This window comes from Phaethon aethereus (genome assembly GCF_964289735.1).
Source record: "Phaethon aethereus genome assembly, chromosome: 1".
NCBI classification, from domain to species: Eukaryota; Metazoa; Chordata; class Aves; order Phaethontiformes; family Phaethontidae; genus Phaethon; species Phaethon aethereus.
In genome coordinates, this window is record NC_138575.1 from 125,776,417 (window position 1) to 125,788,977 (window position 12,561).

Sequence of the window (12,561 nt, forward strand, 5' to 3'; positions counted from 1 at the left end):
TGGGCAGAGTTAGGCTGCAACCGTCCCCTCCCGCCCAGCAAGGCGCAACCCAGAGCCCAGCCCTCGCCGCGCTCTGCCCTCTGCGCGGAGGCTGCTGGCCTCAGTGGTGCATGATTTTCCATCAACCACGAGAGGCTTGGAACGGCACAGATCCTACTAGTGTAGGCGGTCAGAGGTTTTTGTTAATGACTTTTACATATTCCCTTGGAAAAGCTGCAGCATGCTGGCAAGGTACCTATCGGATTCCCAGGCTAGCCAGAGGCTAGCCGGAGCACACAAGCCCAGGAACCTGACCAGCATGTTTAAAATGAGTAAATTCACTCCAGACCCAGCATACCAATTAGAAGCTACTTACTAGTAAAGTAGTAACTTTACTAGTTACTACTAGTAAAGTAGTAACTTTACTAGAAAGTAGTAGTAAAGTAGTAACTTTACTAGAAAGTAGTAGTAAAGTAGTGGTACTAGTAGTATTAGTAAAGTAGTAACTTTATTAGAAATAGGACTGGTAGCAGCCCTCTCATTGGATCAATCAGCTGTCATCCAGGCACCAAAATAAGCAAGCAGTTCTTCGTAAGCACCCTTTGAGAACTGGTAATGAGTTCTTTTGCAAATATGACACTGATTTAATCATCTAAACAGGAGACTCCTTTGGGAAGCCTGGTTTATCAAAGAAGCCAGTAATCACTGATCACAACCAACTTGGACTGGTTTGGGCAATTTACCAAAAATTAAGATATATGCACACCTGGTCCATTCTGTGCCTGTCTGTCTCTCCTTATCACTATCATTTCACAAACAGCACAGAATATGCACCAGGACAAGATCTTAAGGCACTTGTTAGAACATAACACTTCGTCATTGTCAGGCAGATAACTGAAAGCCCAATGCTGAGGATACAGTGCTCTTTTAAAAGGGCACAAACAATTTAACACAAATGAAAAATAAATCTGGTCTGTCTTAATAAAGACCTCATAAATACATTGATGAATTACAAGGCGGGGGGGCAAGATATAATTCTAATAGAGACTTTTTCATCAGTGCTGTTTTCCCACTTCAAACAAATAAGCTGGGGGGGAGGGGACGGGGAATATGCCAGGTTACAGATGAGAGCGAGAATAAAAATTCTTAGCTGTAGGTCCGCTCTTTCAAAATCAAGAAATGTCCTCCTTCATGCTAGTGGAAAGAAAAGTATTAAGCACCCTTGGAGATGCATGTAAAAACATATCAAGGAGTAAAGGCTACTCACCGTCCCTCCAAATTTGTGCATTTTAAATACAGACATACATATTTGCACATAGATAACCCTCTGTGTGTGTGCACGTGTGCGCATGTAGCTCCAGAGGTCTGAGAGTTAGTGCTTCCCACAGGGAAGAGCGGTACCATCTATCAGCCTATCAATAGTTTCTTGCCCCTGTGTGAGTTTTTGCAAGAGGGAATCACTGCCCTACACAAGCAAGATGCCAAGACACTAATTGTTGGGGCCATTGCTTTTTCCTCTCCTGCCGCAAAGACAATGGAAGATCGTCCACTTTGGTGATAGGCATCAACACAATCAAGCAACACAGTCACTGCATGGGGGTGTATCTAGGCCTTCTGGAAAGTTAAAATGGGTCTGTATGAAAGAAACCAGGAGAGAGAGGTCTTAGGGAATGCCAGCTCAATTTTTCAAGGACAGAGCTCAGCTCAGTCGCACATCACCAGTGCCTCATCTCCATGATTTCGTCACTCCATCCAGCAAAGCCATATAGGCTACAAGGAACTTTGCTAGACTCTGCCCTCCAAATCCTAGCTCTTCCTTCATACAAAACAGGTGGCAATGATTTTACATTTTGATCTGCATTTGCTCACACCTACAAGCCTTTTCTGCTAGAATCTCTGCAGTCAACCCTCCCTTGCAGTAGAAACAAAAACTCCCTTAACAGACGTGAAACCCTCAGGTTTTAATGATCACATCATCTACTCCTGTTTCAAACAGCTCTAGGTGGTGTTTTCAAATGGGAAAAACATTTTCATATGGCAAAGCTTTGCAGACAGCTATTGTACGCAGAGGTAGGAACTTCCCAGTGCCAGAGAAAAAATTAGGTAGTTTATATACAAGGTCTCCCTGGAGCAATGAAGGTGCAGATTAAAAGTGAGAGAGGATAACATTAAAGTTTAGGTTTATTGCATAACACTTAGTATGCATTTCCAGACTTTGATCAAGTTCAGTGTTAGGAGGAACGGGTCTTTCTTACAGAAGTTGCTAAATATTCACTTTTCTTTCAATTTAACTTGCCAGCTGATCCAAAGCTTGATTCAAATGCAATATTGCCATGCTTGCTAAAGAAGCTTATGTTAAGGGTTTTTTGTTTATGTACTCCTCATGACCTATGCCTTGTTTTCCCACATATGTCTATTGTTGCATCTTGACCTATGTGCAGCTGCAAACATTATGTGCCAAAGATATCATGTGTCCTTTCACAGTGGACCTAAGTAAGGAAGGCTCAAACCATGAAATAAAGTTGCACTTTCATTGCAGCTCTCTCCAATTTGACATGATGAATTTTTATCTCTTTAGTTTGCATTTGTTCCTCTTATCTGGTCATAGAAAGCAAAAATCCTCACATTTGGTAAGAACATGTGAAAGGAGACTTTACCAGAATTAGCACATCAGCCATAGAAACACACAGTCCTTGTGTATCACTTTTTAATGGAGCAGATCCACTGGTGTAGTAGTTCTGGGGAAATAACTGATTTTTTAGCTATTGATGAGAAAAAGAGAGGGGGTGTGTGTTCTTTTCCAGTGGGAAATATGAAACTAATTATTTCTTCCCTTAAGACCATGCACAGACAATAACAACATTTCATGAGGAGTATTTTCAAATAGATATATATTGTGAATCAAAAAACCCCCAACTCAAACTCTGAAGACTGAATCTCACAAACAAATTTTGCCTTGGAGATAGAAGGCCAGAAACAAACGCAGGATTTAAAATGGTCATAAACCAGTGCCAATTCTGTCACTTCTGAACAAAATTTCTTTTGCTTGTACCAACATCATTGGGTTTGCTTGTTTAGGATGCCTCCTGGATAGCAAATGATGTGCTTTAAGAAACTTCTATTTCTACCAGATGTACAAGTTAGCCCACTTTAAGCCCTGGAATTAGCTACAGTCAGCAGGAGCCACCTGCAAATCAAAGGAAATAATATGGTCCTCAGCAACTGAGAAAAGGAAAGAGGAACCTTTCTAATGAAAGGGAGAGAAGAGACCAACATCCCTCTCATCCCTCATTAATGAGCAAAATGAACTGAAAAAAAAAGTCTAAGGAAGACTGGGAAGCTACATGGGCTATATTTCAAGCCGATAAATAGGAAAATTACCACCACCTAATTCCATTCTCCTTCATTTTTGAGAATATGGTGTGATGTACTTGTTTTTCAGAAATGAAAGAAATCAGCAAATTTATGTGTGATGGCATTGTTGATAGGCATCTGAAGGAAGCACTGGGCAGAACCTAAAATGTCCTATAATGAATAACGCTGCAACCTAATTTTATCTTTACAAACTTACAGATGAAGTAGATGGTATAAACTTCTTTAAAGAAGTCCAGCAAGCAGATAGCCTGGACTTACTCACACACTGTACCTCTCAGGATGGCTAGTTCAAATTAAATCATTAGCTGAGAAAGAATAATCCTGGTAGATTCAGAAAACCAGTTTTAAATTTGGCCTGCTAGCAAAATTCTGAATGTATTTACTCTGGATTCCATTTCTCAACCCGTATTAAAGCTCCATAGCATAATCAATTATGGGCTTATTGCAAAGTACAATAGGATTCAATCTCCAGGAATGCCTCAGGGTATGTCTTAGAAGGACGATAAAACTAACAGTAATGGGTCTACAGCTTCTAAGGCTAATTTCCACAGTTACAAATTTTATAAATAAATAGAAGGAATGTCAACTCTCAGGGACTCAGCTTGAGGTCTCTCATGCTGATAACTCCTCTCTTCTCAGATACTCTTCCATTTCTCAGATATATTCTGTTTTCTGTTCCGAAGCCCCTGGGACTTGTTCAAAGCACTTCCATTCCTACCTTTCACATCACTAAATGGAGCAAAGAACTAAGGCAACCAGGAATATGGAGCAAATACAGGAGGAGACAGTGCCCTCCCTCGTGTTCAAGTTGCATTTTAAGGAACAGTCACACAGTCTGCAACTGTGATTTCATAAGATCTCAAACTAAGCAGCGTGAGGAAGGCGTCAGATGGAGGAGAGGCTGCCTTGGAAATTTAAGGGCTACAGGAAGTGACATTGGTTGTTTTGCAGTAGTTTCTCTTCAGCAGGCTAGATGACACAAGAAGACTCCCAAACTCAGTGGCTGTCTGCTGGAGTTCACGAGATTATTTCATATCATGTGAAGGGAAAACATGAAGAACATTCTGCCATTGTGGTTGTTGTTTCACCCTGGAGACTGCCAAGGTCCACTACCAAGTCTCACTAGACTCAGTTAAACTGTGCTGTGACCCACCAGCAGGTGAATTTCAGCAGAGAAGGTGCTTGCCTGGCAGTCTGTGCAGCACTCTGTGCCGAAGGACAAAGGACGTACAGAAGAGGACCAGAAACTCTGCTGGGGACAATGTTCCTTGGTCAGCAACACTGGTGCCATGCCACAGGGCACAGTCCCCAGCACCCACTGGAGCAGCTACCCCTACCACATCAGAGGCGCCAACCAAGACCAAGTGCCTGAGGAGGATGCAGCTCTGCAGGCCTGGGGCTGCAGGGGTACCTTGGGCCTCCCACTGAAGGCTGGGGCAGGGGTGATGGTGTCCTTGCTTGCAGAAGGTGTGCACTAGTGGAAGATCTATGTTGTCAAGTAAAGAAGCTACAGGAGAAGTTCCTGTGCAGCTTCGGAAATGACAAAAGGAGAGTGAGTGGATCTTCTCTGAGACCCTGCAGCTAAGATAGATAGTGCAAACCTGCAACTGTACCAAAGGAAGGACAAGATGGGTGTGTTCTTAGGGGGCTGGTGAGAGTGAAGGCTGGAAGCTGGTGACTTCTAGCACCAGCAGGAAGGCTCCTGCTCCACCCAGAGACCTGTACCTTCAGAACAGGGTCAGTGCACTGGTAAGAGAGAAAAGGCTGGAAGGTGTGTTCAGTGAAGCATCTGAGGTAGCTGAGCTCAAGCTACCCAGGAGCACCAGGAAGAATCTATGAGAGATAGCACTGGGTGACTTCCCGCTGTGAGGAAGACAGGTCCCCAACTGCCAACCTGATCTATCACAGAATATAATAGAATCATAGAATAGTTTGGATTGGAAAGGACCTTTAAAGGCCATCTAGTCCAACCCCCTGGCAGTGAGCAGGGACATCTCCAAACAGATCAGGTTTTTCAGAGCCCCGTACAAGCTGACCTTGAATGTTGCCAGGGATGGGGCATCCACCACCTCTCTGGGCAACCTGTGCCAGGGTTTCACCACCCTCATCGTAAAAAATTTCTTCCTTAGATCTAGTCTAAATCTCCCCTCTTTTAGTTTAAAACCATTACCCCTTGTCCTATCGCAACAGGCCCTGCTAAAAAGTCCCCATCTTTCTTATAAGCCCCCCTTAAGTACTGGAAGGCTGCAAGAAGGTCTCCTGGAGCTTTCTCTTCTCCAGGCTGAACAACTTCAACTCTCTCAGGCTGTCCTCCAAGGAGAGGTGTTCCATCCCTTTGATCATTTTTGTGGCCCTCCTCTGGATGCAGTCCAACAAGTCCAGGTCTTTCCTGTGCTGAGGGCTCCAGAGCTGGACACAGGACTCCAGGTGGGGTCTCAGCAGAGCGGAGTAGAGGGGCAGAATCACCTCCCTTGACCTGCTGGACACGCTGTTTTGGATGCAGCCCAGGATACAGTTGGCCTTCTGGCCCGCGAGTGCACATTGCCGGCTCATGTCCAGGTTTTCATCCACCAGGACCCCCAAGTCCTTCTTGGCAGGGCTGCTCTCAATCCCTTCATCCCCCAGCCTGTACTGATACCAGGGTTTGCCCCAGCCCAGGTGCAGGACCCTGCACTTGGCCTTGTTGAACCTGATGAGGTTCATGTGGGTCCATTCCTCGAGCTCATCCAGGTCCCTCTGAGGATCATCGCATCCCTCAGGTGTGTCAACCGCACCACTCAGCTTGGTGTCATCTGCAAACTTGCTGAGGGTGCACTTGATCCCACTTGTCTATGTCACTGATGAAGATATTAAAGAGTACTGGTCCCAATACAGACCCCTGAGGGACACCACTTGTCACTGAACTCCATCTGGACACTGAGCTGTCAACCAATACCCTCTGGATGCGACCATCCAACCAATTCCTCATCCACCCAACAGTCCGCCCATCAAATCCATATCTCTCCAATTTAGAGAGAAGGATGCTGTGGGGGACTGTGTCAAAGGCCTTACAGAAGTCCAGATAGATGACATCTGTAGCTCTTCCCTTGCCCACTGATGTGGTCAGTCTATCATGGAAGGCCAGGAGGTTGGTCATCTAGGGAGGTTTGCTGTTTGCTCAGGCTTTGGATACAGGACATTGTGGAGACACTGTCAAGGCTTTTCAGACCCTCTGATTATTATACCCGCTGCTCTTCCGTGTGTGTATGAGTGTATGGCCAGGGGAAACATGGAGCACATTAAGCTTGGTTTTCTCTTCAGTCCTGCCAGCAAGGGGGAAGGGCTTGAGGAGGAATGGATAGATTCTGTGTGTCAACATCTGGTTACATAGCTAACATGAACAACAGTGATTCGGCTTTTATGATCATGGGGACATTCTTTGAGGATCAGGGACTGGTAGGAAAAGATAAGATCCACCTGATGAAATAGGACAAATCTTTGTCAACGGGCTGGCCAATATGGTTAAGAGAGCTTTATACTAGGAGTGGCATGGGAGAGAGATGGTTATCTGCAATCAGGTGAGGAAGTGGTAGAACAGGACTGCACCTAAGGGTTGCATGTAATGTGCACAAGAGAGAAATTCCACTTAAATATAAGAAAAAAAAATTTTTACTGTAAGGGTGGTTGAACACTGCAGCAGGTTGTCCAGAGAGTTTGTGGAGTCTCCATCCCTGGAGATATTCCAAATCTGACCGGACACGCTCTGAGCAACCTGCTGTAGGTGATCCTGCTTTGACCAAGGGGGCTGGGACTAGACAACCTGTGGAGGTGCCTTCCTGCTTCAACCATTCTGTGATTCTGCCTTCCTCTCCCTCCACTCTCTCCTGCATCCCTTTCAAAGATATTGTCTCACAGCTTCCCAGACCAGTGCAGCTCTTCTCAGAGACGGCAACAGAGAAGAAGGTGTATGGCACTCCTACTTGATGGTGTGGTTAAAATCCCAACAGCATTTTGTGTGTTAACATTTCCAGTGTCCTCATCCTGAATGAGATTGCACTGGAAGCAATGAGACTAGAGAGAGCAGAGGAAAATATACCTCATTACTTTGGAATCCTCCCTTAAAATGTAGTCGGTTGTACATTGTTATAATCTTTAACCACAAATGTCGGCCTTAAAGGACAAGATTAAAACTATGGGGAAATAACATGCAGTTGAAATGGCTAATAAAAGTGTACCAATATCCACTCAGTCTTCAAGATCTAATATGATCTAATAAACAGAAGATCAATCTGGAATCCAAGACTGTCTAAATCCTTGCCTCCGCCACTCCCTTGGTTGTCTAACCTCACACAAGTCACTTGACCTTTGTTTCCATAATATCACTTATGCACACAGTCCTGCTTGCTCCTATACCTAGCTCTGAGATGGGGTTTAAAACAATTAACTACCCACACTTCTTATTTGATGCCAGAATTAATTAGTTCCTTTGTGTATGAAGAATTCTAATGCTGTTATTGCCATCAGAGTATTCCTTCTAGACAGTAACTGCATTTTATAAGAATACTAATACTGTTTCTGTGCAGTTACACAATAGATGTCCCATCATCTGCAGACAGCATCATGCTTCACATTGGATGTTTACATAGGAGAAGAGGGATCCTTTTGGGGGCCATTCCAAAACCCTCCGTCATGAAGAAACCCTTGGTGAAAGCCACATTTGCTGTCAAATTCTTAAGGGAATTCCATCCAGGTTTATAGTCACTCACATATTTCTCTCTCTGACCAAATTCAGCAAAATCTATGCCTCTGCACTTTGAGACATCCATACTTTAAAACACTGTGTACACCTTCCACCTGTTGGCACACAACAGTTGTGCATGGCAAAATAGAAAACTGGCTGTTCATTACTTACAGCCTGTTTAAGCCAGGGTTTCAAAAAGGAAGAAAGATCATTTTTGGTTTCCCTTTTTGCAGAGATGCAAATTGTCAGAGAGCATTCTAGCTGTTTCATAGCTTACAAATGCGGTATCCTGTTACAAAGGATGGTGGGGTTGCAAGTCACAGTTATCACCAAGGCTGATGCATTAGTATTGTATGTGGGTTTTCAGCCTGTTGGTCCACTGGATAGCCTTTTTGGCTTTATTTTTAGCAGAATCCCACAGACTGGGAATTGCTGAGATAGATAGATAGATAGATAAAGAGTCATACCTGCTCCCCATTCAAGCAAACCCAGCTCCCTGCTAGTCCTGGTAGGCCAACAACGGCAGGAAAAGTACCCATTTGCTTTTTCCTTAGTGTAATCCCCCCTGAAATGCCAGTGGGAAAATCTGGCATGGAAGGATGCAGAATGAAGCAAATTTTCTTCATATCATTAACGCTGTTCCCAGTTCCACCCATGCTGCAGAAAGACTGTGTCATTTTTCCAGGAGCTCAGTGTTACCCAGAGTAATTAACTTTCACAGGCTGCAGGACTGTGAGGCACAAAGATCGAATCACCAAATTGCCCAGGAATGCAGGCAGGATCGGTTATATATGCATGTACAGGGCCACTATGACAGCGAGACACAACACAGGACAACATGGTGGTCTCCTGGGTCTTTAACATGTCTATCATGTGGAGTGCTGTAGAACTGAACAATATAGACCTTTTAATTAAGGGTGGAGACAGACACCTCATGCATCCATGCCAGAAATACCCAACCTGCCTGCTTTAAATAGCTTTTCATCCATGGCCGAGCTCTTTAAACTTTCTCCTTTTATTAAAACAGCTCAACTGAGACCATTTTAATGTGCCCCAATCTAGTTATTTTATTGGAAAATATTAAAAGTGTGGACCAGGTGAAATTAAATGCTTTGAAAGTGGAAATCAAGCAGTACTTCCAGTTTTTAAAAGCAGCTTCCCCTCCTTGTGCTGATGCACTTAATATTATCCTCTTATTTAAGAGGTATTGTCTGAGAAAAAATTGTGAATAACACTGTAATGGGCATGAACAAAGGAAATGATAAGTAAGAAAAATATAGCTCATTAGACAGAGTGTGATTAAAAGGATAAATGGACTTCCAAAGGCTTGGGACATTTTTCTCTGGTTATTAACCAATCCTCTTCGCATTCCTTCCACAATGTGCCAAGGGTAGATGGGAATAAAGGTAGGAGAAGCCAAAGATGGCACGTCCTCCCCCAACTGCTGAGACCAGCAGGTCACCTCCAGGGAAAGACTGAAAGGAACGCACAGAACAGACCCCTTCCTTCTTCAGCACAGAAGCTGAATGACCCAAACAGGCATTTTCTTTTGTGGAAAAGACCAAGCTGTTAAAGTTGCCACTTTCCAGGCTGGCATGTCCTAGCTGAAGGCTTAGCCTGGATGGTCAAATGTTGTGCTTGAGTCAAGGCAGCTGGTGTCCCCACAACCACGTGGGCAGGTTAAAGTCCATAATCAGGGGGACAGCAATGCCCACATGCTTTTTGCCAAGCCAGCTGGGCAGCCAGTCTTCAAAGTACTTCTAATTTCAGGTGAGAAAGGGGAGTTATGACAATCTAACTCCTCAAGTGTATACACTGAAAAGTTTTGGGGCTCTGCAGAGGGATCTGGACAGGCTGGATCGATGGGCAGAGGCCAACTGTATGAGGTTTAATAAGGCCAAGTGCAGGGTCCTGCACTTTGGCCACAACAACCCCATGCAATGCTACAGGCTTGGGGAGGAGTGGCTGGAGAGCAGCCCGGCGGAAAGGGACCTGGGGGTGCTGGTTGACAGCCGGCTGAACATGAGCCGGCAGTGTGCCCAGGTGGCCAAGAAGGCCAACAGCGTCCTGGCCTGTATCAGGAATAGTGTGGCCAGCAGGAGTAGGGAAGTGATTGTGCCCCTGTACTCGGCACTGGTGAGGCCGCACCTTGAATACTGTGTTCAGTTTTGGGCCCCTCACTACAAGAAGGATGTTGAGGTGCTGGAGCATGTCCAGAGAAGGGCAACGAAGCTGGTGAGGGGGCTGGAGCACAAGTCTTATGAGGAGCAGCTGAGGGAACTGGGGTTGTTTAGTCTGGAGAAGAGGAGGCTGAGAGGAGACCTTATCGCTCTCTACAACTACCTGAAAGGGGGTTGTGGCGATGAGGGTGTTGGTCTCTTCTCCCAAGTAACTAGTGATAGGACGAGAGGAAATGGCCTCAAGTTGCGCCAGGGGAGGTTTAGATTGGATATTAGGAGAAATTTCTTCATCGAGAGGGTGGTCAGGCATTGGAACAGGCTGCCCAGGGAGGTGGTGGAGTCGCCATCTCTGGAAGTGTTCAAAAAATGTGTGGATGTGGCACTTCAGGACATGGTTTAGGGGACATGGTGGTGCTGGATTAATGGTTGGACTTGATGATCTTGAAGGTCCTTTCCAACCTAGTGATTCTGTGATTCTGTGATTCTGATCCATGATTAAAATATCTCCTCCTGATTCCCGTTGGAGCATTACTTGTATTTTAGGTCCCACCTCACACTAGGGTCACTTAGAGAGGACAGGAACAAGGCCTTGGATATTGTCATCATAGACACAGGATTGTCACCATGGTGGTGTCAACAGCGCTGCTTCCAGCCAGGCTGTGCACAAGCACGGGATGGGAATCCAACCAGACTCCTTCAGCCCAGTGAAGGCTGCCCCTGATGGGCTGCCCCTTTGGTCATGAGCAAGCACGGGAAGGGTTGTCTGGACATTCAAACAGTTCTCCTACCCCAAACAGGCGTTCTCCTTGGCATGACTTTGAAGTAACTTGCATATCGAACAACGCCTGCCACACCTGATGCAGAACATCCCTTTCTTTGTAATGAGAGGTGCAACACAGTGATGGCAGTGGGATCCCAGCGCATTTTTGAGGTTCATATAATCCGAAGACTGAGGAACATTCCTCCAGGCAAAAACACAGTCCAAGAGCTGGCAAAGAGCAGTCTCTGAAGCTGCAGGAGAAGAGAGGGGGACTACAAGGTACAGAGTCAGTGAGGCAAAAGGGCATATTCTGGTGTAATCAACAACTAAAGGCTGACTGTTAAAACATGTCTATTCCATCTGCCCTAGGGGTGTGCAGCTACCAGTGTAAGCTGCACCAGTTCAGCTGGGAGGGAGGTGAGGACTTCCTTAGAGGCAGCATGAAAAAGACATGACACCAAGGCTGGCCTTTGGTGAACCCGATGTAAGATGCAGCAAATCCATTTTACACAGGTCCCTATGTAAGACGCAGCAAATCCATTTTATACAGGTCCTGCTGAAAGGACAGCTGTGTATGTTCATATGACAGCACTCACAAAAAGAAAAAAGGAAAGGAGAGCCATGGGAACAGTACTTCTCCCAAATTTTGGGTTGTTGCACTTTTTATGTCAATGAACAAAGTGATAAAGACATAGTAATATAAATAAAAAAATGTAAAATATGACTTTGATTTGACCTAAAGAGGTTACAGGATATGGACAATAAATAAAATATTTCTGAAACTAAGGAATAAATCTAGCTCTGGGAATTCTCAGGGAGGGAAAAAAAGCATTCATAAAAATTCACTCCTCTCTCAGCTGCAGCCCTGAACCTCCCATGCACTAGATGGGAGACACTGATAAATCTAGGAGGCCATACGTGCCAACCAGCTCATATGTTTTCAGTGAGCAATGACAGGGAGCCAAATTGCTTTATTCCGATTAGTGAAGGTCCTCTGACTGCAAAATACACTGTGTGAAAAAAATATTGAGTTTTAGTTTGCTGACACATCAATTTAAGAGAATTATTGCTCTCACATAGAGGCCAAAGCATGTATCTCTCTTCATGTATGTGCAGTAAAAACTAATTGTCAACTTTTATGTAGGGGCGAAAGGGGAGGGAGGGATGGGAACGGTACCTCTCCGACCTGCGGCAGCATGTTCTGACTCTCACATGTTATCTCACACTGCAAACAGCGGTAAACTACTGGCATTTTGGTTTATTCCTAAGGACAAAATAAGCTCTCTGTAAACAGTATAAGCATGACTCACATTTTTTTTAGCTGTCTTTTCTCTAAAGAAGTTTCTAGAAAGCTGTTTTATCCAGCTTCGTAGCCATAAAGTGGCAAAAGAGACCACTAATGAAATCCACGACTAGACCATCTCCTGCCGCGGCTTTACATCTTGCTTGCTTTACTCACAGAAGTAATTTGGGGGGAGACGAGGGAGGGAGGCGGGATGCCATGGTGCTTGTGATATGTGGTCATTTCAGTGCCTCGTCCAGGCTGG